At 45.8% G+C, this 10,812-nt stretch overlaps 1 non-coding gene across 1 annotated transcript; it reads right to left on the reverse strand.

The window, feature by feature from the left end:
• Window positions 1-8,081: 8,081 nt before the first annotated feature.
• LOC114805949 lies at window positions 8,082-8,208 on the reverse strand. The gene has a single exon (XR_003754081.1). It is a non-coding gene; the product is annotated as a U6atac minor spliceosomal RNA (small nuclear RNA).
• Between the last annotated feature and the right edge of the window lie 2,604 nt (window positions 8,209-10,812).

Below are 10,812 nucleotides of genomic sequence, written 5' to 3' on the forward strand. Positions count from 1 at the left end.
CAGCAGACATGAATCCCACCAAGGAGCTTCTAGCAGGCTGGTTTCTCATCTATTTTCCCTCTGCAGCATCCAGGGAAGTTTCCCCAAGGGCCACAACAGGTGTGAAAGTGTAAATGCAAGTGGTATGAAGATTGCATGTGCACCTACATACTGTTTGCACGTAGGTACCTGGTCACTGTGTTCTTTTTAATCAATCAGTTGTATTTATTGAGAGCTTACTGTGTGCGGAGCAGTGTCCTAAGCACTTGGGAGAGTACAAAAGAACACTATGACAGAGTTAAGGAATTAAGGAAGGGAAGCTTCCTGTCTGTCTCCTTTTTACCTCGCCCCTCCCACCTCTCTCTTAATCTTAAGTATGTTATTTATTAATTCCTGTGCCCCTCAGGTAATATGGGAGGTCCAGATCAGATCCAATCCCTGTTCCACGTGGGGCTCATTGTCAGAGATAGGGAGAGGAGAGCTCTTTCTCCACATTTTATAGAGGAGGTGACCGAGGCCCAGAGAGGTTAAGCGACTTGCGCAAGGTCACACAGTGGCTCAAGGACTGAGCTGGACTTGAAACCCAGCTCTCCTGATTCTCAGTCCCGTACCAGGTGTTTTTTGTTTGTTTTGACATCTGACCAGATCTGAGCTCTAGAACTTTCTGTATTTAGAGAGGGGGGGAAAAATGTTCAAAGATGTTCAAAATATTATTCCATTCTTGTCGTATCGTGAGAGGAACAAGTCGTTATTAAAAGGTTTGATGGGCATGGCCCACTCTCTCTGTGTCTGTCTGTCTCTCTTTAGCACTCTCTCTCTCTCTCTCTCTCTCTCTCTCTAGGACAGGCTAAATGACAAGACCTCAGTCTTCCCACCTTTCCACCCCTTTCCCCGCCCCCAACCACGATGGGATTTTGAGGCAGATGCTCTCATTTTCTATAGTTAAGATGAGCAATAACTGAACAAATGTGATTTTTAAACCGAACAGAAAAATGTGCCACTGCCAAAGCGTCCCCAAAGAGAGAGGGGCAATATTTACCTCAGAAACAGATTATGGCAGGAACCCATCTGGTTCTGAATAATGCTAAATCCTCCAAGCAACTTTCGGCAACCTTGTCAGAATCATTAGCATGCTAACCTCCAAGCAGAGGAACAAATTGATTTTTGGAGAAAAATAAGCTAGAGAACTGACTGCTTTAACTTTGAAGTACTCTGTTCCTCCAGTTGACTGGCCTTTGGGGTTTTTTTTAAGCTTCCCCTTGCAACAGGACACCTCTGAATAAGACACAAAATCAACCCTAGCTCAGGTCGTGCCTCCGTCAATCAATCCATGAGCAGTAAATATTTACCTAATAGCCCCTCCTGGAGATTGTAAGCTCCTTGTGGGGGTGTCACATCTCCCAACTTGGTTGTATTGTACTTTCCCGGTCTTTGGCATGTAATAAACACTTTACTACCGTTATACTTGTGGTCACCAAAAGTGTCTGTTAATTGTTCTATTGTACTCTCCCAAGTGCTTAGTATAGTGCTCAGCACACAGACCGAAAGCTCCTTGAGGGCAGGGACACTACCTATTCGTTTGCTCTCCTCCCAAATGCCTATGGAGTCTTCTGTGGTAGGTGCTCCAGTAAATGCTATTGATCAGTTGATTGCAGACCCCACGTGAACGTGGAATTGCTCAAATAGATCACTTGTGCAACCCTATAATTTCTCTCTCAAGTGGGAAAGAGGCAGCTGAGAACTTTTCCCTCACACGTTTGGAGCTGACTTCTCCGTGAGGTAATTACTTGGTACATAAATATTCATGGGGTTCTGAAGTGTGGCCGTAGGAATCCAAGTCCGTGACTCCGATGCATAGAACCCCAGATGTTCGCCGACACCGCTCAGAAGTGAGGCTGATGGATTTTCGATACTTAAATTGACAGTGTGCATATGGCAGCACCTCCAAGCGAAGGAAATTCACGAGGTTAATCAGAATATTGTGTGCTCTGTTCCCCTAAGATGGGGTGAATCAGATCCACCGAGTTTCATCTGACACAACCTGTTCTGTCAGCTGTTTGCTGAAAGTTCACAAGATGGAGTCTTTGACCCACAGCCCCGGAATCTGCCCCTTGGCCTCGGCTGAAACATCTCCCTCGGTTTAATCATTTAATTTCCCCTGAACGTCTCCTGAAATTCATCTGATTGGAGAGTTGGGGTAGATTGAGTTGGCTTTCCTGGAGGTGGTGGATTCGTCGCTAATTATCTTCCTTTTAACCTTTACGTTTTCACTGTCCAAATGAGGGTTTAATTTCCATTTTCCTCCTTATTAGCACACGCTAACTGGAGTTAAATGCTGAGTGCATGCTTGGTTGAGGTGGGAACTGTTAGCTTTGTGATGCCTTTAAATCAACGGAACAGAAGTCAACTATAATTTTGGGGGATATTTATGGCAGTATTGTGATGTCGGAGCGTGCAACTTAACTCTGCTGAAGTTCTCTTAAAAAAAAAGACCCCCAAGCCTTTAATTTCATCTCTCCATACCTAGTAAGACCTAGTTCATCCTATAATTGGCTGTTACAATTGGCTCCTTTTAAATCGTTAAGCTCCAGATAACCGTGTTTCACACCAGCAGCACTCATTAGGGTGAGGGAGGAGGCATCACTAAAGGAACAAGCAAGTTGTTTTCCCAAGACTACGGGGGATTCGTTGCTTTGTCTGAGACAAAGTTAATTTGGAGCAAAGTTTCCTCATAAAATGAAACCTCCACACTGGTCCAAACACTTGCCGCATCCCGGCTTTGGCGCCTTCATCAGCCTCTCGCTGACCTTCCTGCCTCCAGTCTCCCCGCTCTCCAGCCCGTACTTCACTCTGCCTGGATCATCTTTCCCAAATACCATTTCAGATCCAGTTTCAGATTGGAGGGGCTCAGAGGAGAGGAGGTTAAGGCAGCAGGTGTGGACAAGTCGCTTAACTTCTCGGTGCCTCGGTTACCTCATCCGTAAAATGGGGATTAAGACTGTGAGCCCCACGTGGGACAACCTGATTCCCCTGTGTCTACCCCAGCGCTTAGAACAGTGCTCGGCACATAGTAAGCGCTTAACAAATACCAACATTATTATTATTATTAAGGAGTTTGGAGACGAATGGTTAGAAGGAGACGGGGTGATAACTCGTCTCTCTCGCCCTCCCTCCTGCCTGGAACTCTCTTCCACTTCATAGCTCCTCCAAGAGGCCTTCCATTTTTCTCTCCCACCCCCTTCTGCGTAGCCCTAATTTGCTCCCTTTATTCTTTGCTCCCTCAGCCCCAAGCACATACTAGTCTAATTTATTTATTTATATTATCTGTCTCCCCCTCTATACTGTAAGCTCGCTGTGGGCAGGGAATGTGTCGACCGACTCTGTTATATTGTTTTATTGTACTCTCCCAAGTACTTAGTACAGTGCTGTGCACACAGCACTCAATAAATACTATTGATTGATGAGGCAGAGTATTGCTCTCTCCATATTCAAGCCCCTTCTGAAATCACAGTACTCCCAGAAGCCCTTCCTTGATTGATTTTCTTATTGCCACAATTTATATTGCCCAACTGCCCTTTCAGTATTTCTGTGCCACGTAAACTCTCAAGAACTCACACCCCCCCGCCCCATTAATATGATTACATGGGGAAATAGAGAGGACATTTTGAGTGGCAGATTTATCAGGGACAGAGATTAAATATCATCCCCTCCAAGCAATCAGTCATATTTATTGAGTGCTTACTCTGAGCAGAGCACCCTGCCTAGGGCTTGGGAGAGTTCCCCCAAGACTGTAAGCTCCTTGAGGGCAGGGATTATGTGTGCCAACCCTGTTGCCCTGTACTCTTCCAAGCACTCAGTACAGTGTTAGGCATAGAGCACTCAATAAATACCACTGATTGTGTCTTCAGTAAATCAAAATGAAATTTACGGTCCCTCCCCTTAAGGAGCTTACAGTTTAATGAAGAGGAAGCCCGGCAGTTATAAATTATTTACAAATGGTGGGAGGAGGAGAAAAATCAGAATGACTGAGAGGCCCTTGCGGGACAGAGACTGTTTCTGACCTGATTAACTTGTATCTACCCAGCGCTTAGTACAGTGCCTGACCCCTAGTAATGCTTAGCAAATACAATAAGCGTTAATAATAATCTAGCTGGTAGCAGGAGTATGGGAAATGAGTAGGTGAATAAATTGAATAAAAAATGGATCGATGTATTTTCTGTTGGCAGCTGCCGCTGCTGTTTTTGAGTCTTCCTTTCGGCCTCTGGGTCTTCACTGAGCCGCTGCCCTTTCTAGCTGGTTCCACGGCTGGGTGGCATCGTCGGTTGTGGTAGGGTGGCATGGTCGGGTAGCACTGGCAGAGTCTGGGCTTTTCACGTAGAGCAATTAGCTCCGCCGACCATGGGCAATTGCGAGGGAACCGTTTCGATCTTCTGTGGGGGTTTCTTTCCCTCGGTTACTAGGGAATGCGTTCTTTAAATAGAAGTTCAAGTTCCAGAATTCGTTTACTTCTCAGGAGAGGCGAGAGGAGCGTAAACTGTTGGGAAAAATCTTTGCGAGACTAAACGAAAAGGTAAATGTGGCAGAAAGGGGAGAAAAAAGCGAGTGGTAAGCATCGTCAATTAATGCAGTCAAACGAAATAACTAGAATCCTTGAACTTGATTTCAAAGGCTTTAATTTCTTTTCTATTTCAAAACAGCATTATACATCAAAAGCGAATAAAGATGTCCAGATATTGGAAGTACACTGTAGCCTAGCTGGATATATTTGATTAGATCTGATTAGAAATTTCAGGACTGTTTGTTAGAGCTCCGTCAGCCGTTCAAATCCTCAGATGTGAGGAGACCAGAGAAAATTAGGGAAAATGGTAAAAAGAAAAACAACCAGCACCTTATAAAAGAGCATTATGTATCAGTTTACTCGTTCCACTTTTTATTCCTTTTTTGCTCACTTTGGATGTCTCCACTTGCATCCGTTTTCTCTTTTGTGTGATCTGTGCCTGTCTCTCTCCTCCATTAGATGGTAAGCTCCTTGGAGAGAGCTACTTTTATTAAATGATTCCAGTGCCCCGGACTGGAGACGCCTGATCCAGAGGTCTGCCCCTTGTAGGTACCCAGTAAAACACTCTACCCATGATAGGCTACCCAGTCGAGGCCGGTGGTTCCTTCTAGACTCTAAGCTCGTTGTGGGCAGGGATCGTGTCTGCCAACTCTGTTATATTGTCCTCTCCCAAGCACTTCGTACAATGCTTGGCACACGGTAAGGGCTCAGATGTCATCGATTGATTTATTGTGCACCCGATCGGTGTCCAGCAGTTATTATTAGACACTGGATAAATATGGATGATGCGGTGGAGGGGAGATCAATAAGTCATTGTAGTGTTTTAGCTGTGGTTCCTCTGGCCCCCAGACTCCTAAAAGTAATGACAAGAAGAAAGCGAGCCGAGCTGTTTATTTCACATTATTCCACAAGGGCACTTGAAAGGAAACCTGTTTGGGATGGACTCTAAATATCCCAAGTTCTCATGCCTCATCCCAACCGAGCAGCAGAGCAGGGAGAGGCATCCCCGAACAGGAATCAAAACAGCCGGATTGTCCCGTCACCTCTCACCCCTAATGGCAGGGGATTTGGGGGAATAGCAATATAGGGGTAACCTTGTCTACCCCCTTTTGTAATTTTTGTAAGCTCCCATCATGTCCCCGCAGGGACTGCATGTCACCAGACCGAAGAATTCTAATCGCTCTCCTCATTCAGATGCCGTTCCATCCACCTGATCATCTTGGTTTCTGTTTCCTCACCTTCTTCGGGCTCTTATGACTCTCCTTAGATGTGACAGTGAGAACGGCATGGTAGGGGAGGCTATGGCTCGATGGCAACAGCCCGGGTTTGGAAGTCAGAGGTCATGGGTTTGAATACCGGCTCTGCCACTTGTCAGCTGTGTGACCCTGGGCAAGTCACTTAACTTCTCTGTCCCTCAGTTACCTCATCTGTAAAATGGGGATGAAGACTGTGAGCCTCACGTGGGACAACCTGATGACCCTGTATCTACCCCAGAGCTTAGAACAGTGCTCGGCACGTAGTAAGCGCTTAACAAATACCAACATTATTATTATTATTAGATGGAGCACGGGGCTGGCAATCATCAGTGGATCAGGATTCTCGTCCCACCTTTGCGGCCGGCCCGCAGTGTGAACTTGAGCAAGTGACTTAACCTCTCTGTGCCTGTTTCCTCATGCATAAAACGGGGGGGAGATACCTGCGCTCAGTACATCTTAGACTGTGAGCTCCATGTGGGACAGGGACTCTGTCCGATATTATCTTGTCGACCCCAGTGCTTAGCACAGTGCTTGGCATCTAGTAAGCGCTTAATAAATATCATCCCTATCATTATTATTATAAATATCATTGATTCCAAGGTCTGAAAATAAAGGGCAGAGGAAGAGGCTGCTGAATTGCCACAGCATTTGTGCTTCCAGACTAATTTTTGTTGTTAATTGGGATTTACCTTGCATAGCCCAGTTTATCTCTTGGGGAGTCCACACTTTTTATTAGAGCATTTTTTTCCCATCTTCCTTCAATATTTCACTATCAAAGAGCAGATATCTGAAAAGGTAGGAGATGTTTTTGAACTGACACCATTTTGCATTTTCTCCCTCCCCTTCATCCACTTATCCCTTTGTGCTTTGATGGCTAAGTTTATGCAGAATTATGGCAAACCAATTCTTTGTGCTTTGATGGGCCTTGTCCTTTGAAGCTGTAACATAACTATTTATTATTTATTCCGCATTAGCGGCTTTTACTGGGCTCTGAATGAAAAGTGGAGGTGGACCAGGGTTCAGCCCATTTTGTTCACAAATAGAGTGGACAAAATCACCAGGCACAAAGATGGTGTTTGAGAAGGAAGGTTATTTTTCCTTAGCAAGGTGGAGGAAGATTACTGTTTTTTGGGGGGTTTTATTTTTCTTTTTTTGTTTGGATTTTCTGTGGGGTTTTTTTTGTTGTTGTTTTTTGCTTTCTTTCTAGTTTAATTTGGCATCCTCATGGGTTACCTCTCCTCCGCTTGCCCCTGTCTGGCTTCTGGTCTGGAACTACCCTCTGCTTCGTATCTGACAGATGCTCACTCTCACCACCTTATTAAAAGCACTTCTCCTCCAAAAGGCTATCCCCAAGTAAGGGAAAATTTCCTCTTCTCACACTCTCTTTTGGGTCATTCTCGCACCTGGATTTGCACCCTTGATTCTCCCTAGCCTCAGCCCCACAAAACTTATATACATGTCTGTAACTTATTTCTTTATATTAATGTCTGCCTCCTCCTCTGTACTGTAAATTCCCCGGGGGCAGGGAATGTATCTATTCTGTTGTTATACTCTCCCAAGTGCTTAGTACAGTGCTGTGCACGTAGTTAGCACTCAGTAAATACAATTGAGAATTTTTTTTCTGGTAGGATTTATCTGTTTTTGTTGGTTTTTCCCCCAAATGTGGACACTTTCCATTCAGGTGTCCATGGGTCTAGTTTTCAGCTAATTTTTCCCCTGTCTCTGTAGGTTTGTAAACTTTGCCAGGCTTAGTAGAGCAAACTGCACCCAATGGGTGTTCAGTAAATATGAATATTACTACTGTTTGGCACAGACTGGATATTGGATGCCTTTCCGCCCAGCGTTTTTCTCTTCAGCGCTTGCGGCTCATAAGCGGACCTCATGCTCACAGGCACTGGAAAGGGATGATTCTGGAGTGAGGTAGAGGGTCAGTGGATGAAATGCTCTAGGTTAGGATGGCCTTGGATAGACTGCTTTAAAATGGCGCCATGTGCCACGATTACGTGCTCTGCGTGCCAGGTGACGGGGATCTTCCCGCCTGGCGCTTTTGATGACTGTGCCTGGCCACCTCACCTTCAGTACTGCCTGTTGAGAGCGGCGCCCTTGATGGTAATCACGATATTCATTAAGCATTTGCTACGTGCCAAACACTGTATTAATTAATCAGTGGTATTTGTTGAGCACTTACTATGTGCAGAGCACTGTCCTAAGCTCTTGGGAGAGTACGATACAAGAGAAACTAGCAGACACATTCTCCGCCCATGATGAGCTTTACAATCTAGAGGGGGAGAAAACATGGTTAGATGCCATGAAATGAGGGGCAGTTCCTTAAAGGTGTATGTGTTGTGAAGACCCCTAATACCCCTTCCATCCTTCTCGAGGGGAACGCTAACCTTTTCTCCTTTCATACAACACTGTGCTACGCACTGCAACAGGTAAAAGATAAGCAGGGCAGACCTGGTCCCTGTTTCTCATGGGACTCACAGTCTAACGGGGAAGGAGGGCAGATATTTAGCAGAAAGTGAGGAAAAAGGCAGTATCTTATGTGCCCACACTGCCAGCAGACCTAAGGCAATGGCCAGTTCAGAATTCTATGTTTACCTGTATGTGTTGAGAGCGGAGCAGGAGGGTCTAGTGGATAGAGCATGGGGCTGGAAGTCAGAAGGACTTGGGTTTTAATCCCGGCTCCACCACCTGGTTGCTGTTTTACCCTGGGCAAATCACTTCATGTCTCTGGGCCTCAGTTACTTTATCAGTAAAATGGGAATTAAGACCATGAGCCCCACGTGGGACATGGACTGTGTCCAACTTCATTTGCTTCATTCTGCCTCAGTGCTTAGTACAGTGCCTGGCACATAAATACCATTTAAAAAAACTGCAGCCACTGAGCCAAACTGACACCATGGGGAGATCTGGAATGCCAGGACCTTGCCGGAGAAGGAAGGGTAAAAATGAAGCAGAGCAAGGGAAAGAGGGCTCTGCCAGAGAAAATTACCAGAAGCAGTTAAGTGGGGCTGGAAGGCGTGATGGCAGCAGGCAAGGGGCTATCCAAGATCAAGGAATAAATGGGCTCTCTCGTTTCTTGGAAATGGCTGGACTGGGTCCTCGGCCCCAAGACAGCAGGCCGGGAAGGGCTTCCGTCAGTGAGAAAGGCCTCCGGGAAGGGCAGGACTTCGATTATGGGAAATCTTAATTACCTGGCTATTGATCAAAATATAGACCCGTAGTCAGCATTAGGTCTACATTATTATATATTAATATGTCCAGCCAATGATTTGTTCACCCATTTGGACGTGTTGCGTTTGTGCTGATGCTTCTTTTTTTTATTTTCACTTAATGGTACTGTTAAGCACGTACTAACAATCCACCAGTGGTATTTGTTGAGCGCTTACCGTGTGCAGAGCACCGTATTAAGCACTTGGAAGAGTACAGTATAACAATATAAAAGACATTTTACTTGCCCACAGTGAGCTTACAGCCTAGAGGGGGAGATGTATTAATACGTATTAATTAAGGATATGGACATAAGTGCTTTGTGGCTGGGAGTGGGGATGAGTAAAGAGGGCGAGTCAAGGTGACACAGGAGGAAGTGGAAGAAAAAGAAAAGAGGGCTTAGGGAAGGCCTCTGGGAGGAGAAGTTCTCTGCATCAGGCACTGTTCTAAACTCCGGGGTAGATTCAAAGCAATCAGATGGGTCACGGTCCCTGTCCCACATGAGACTCACGGTCTAAGAGGGAGGAATATTTAACTTCCATTTTATGGAGCCAGAAACTGAGTTCCAGAGAAGTGAAGTGACTTGCCCGAGGCCACACCGCAGGCAAGTGGTGGAGTGGGGATTAGAACCCAGGTCCCTGTGGCTCCCAGGCCCATGCACTTTCTTCTAAGCCATGCTGCTGCTTGTTTCCTTCTCGTTCTTCCTCTGGCACTGTCTCTCTGCCCATCCCTCCTATTGGAGTGTCAGCTTCTTGAGGGCAGGAAAGGCTTACCTTGCTGCTGCTGAACTCTCCCAAGTGCTCAATGCAGTGTCCAGTGCCCTGTAGGTGTTCTGTCAATGCCACGGACGGATTGGTCGTGAGCACAAACACAACTGCGGCGAGAGAATCTCAGGGTGGGACAGGTCTTTTGCCCCCAGAATCAGCAAAAAACTAATTTAAAAAATAAATGGAGGAAAAACAGTATTTAGGCATATACTCACATAAAACTCACGCGTGCACCGCCCCCCCCCCCCCCCCCCCCAAGTATTAATGTGCAGAAACTAATTCAATCAGCAATAAAGCATCCCTCAAATTTATTTGGAGTAGACAGCCGAAGAGAAAATCGGTTCCCTGAAAGATGAGGAGGGGGATTAGGGACAGGGAGTGAGGAAAGAGACATTTGCTCAACAGCTGTATTTTGCCTTTGTCGTCGCCGATGCAGAGGAAGATAGGGATTCCTTCAAGACAGAAAGGTTGTTTCTCCTCCTGGAACAGATAAGGTCCAGGTAAAATTGAAAGAGGTTTGGGAAACAACCACGATAATGTTGAGAAAGATAAAGACCAAACTGCAGGGGCTTCTGTACCCAATGGAGAGAGGAGAATCTCGTTTTGAGAAAGCATCTAAAAGCACCCTTTCTCCTCAGTCAATCAGTGGTATTTATTGAGTGCTAATTGTGGGTAGAGCACTGTACTAAGTGTTTGGGAGAGTACAGTACAAAGCAATCAGCAGACCCATTCACTGCCCGTAATGAGCTTACAGTCCAGAGGAGGAGATGGACATTAAATAAATAGCTTAAATAATTTAAAGATGGGTTCGTAAGTGCAGTGGGGTTGAGTGTGGGGGAAATATCGATCTCTTCGGTTTCTGAAAGGAGCCAAGCCCCAATATTTGGAGGCAGAGTGGCCTGCTGAGTGATCTTGGGCAAGTCACAACCTCTGTGGACCTCCTCGCCTGTAATTTGGAAGTGATAAGATACCTACTCTCCTTCCTTCTTAACCCGTGAGCACTGTGTGGGTCAAGGTCTGTGCCTCATCTGATTACTTT

Source organism: Ornithorhynchus anatinus, chromosome 20 (genome assembly GCF_004115215.2).
Source record: "Ornithorhynchus anatinus isolate Pmale09 chromosome 20, mOrnAna1.pri.v4, whole genome shotgun sequence".
Taxonomy (NCBI): domain Eukaryota; kingdom Metazoa; phylum Chordata; class Mammalia; order Monotremata; family Ornithorhynchidae; genus Ornithorhynchus; species Ornithorhynchus anatinus.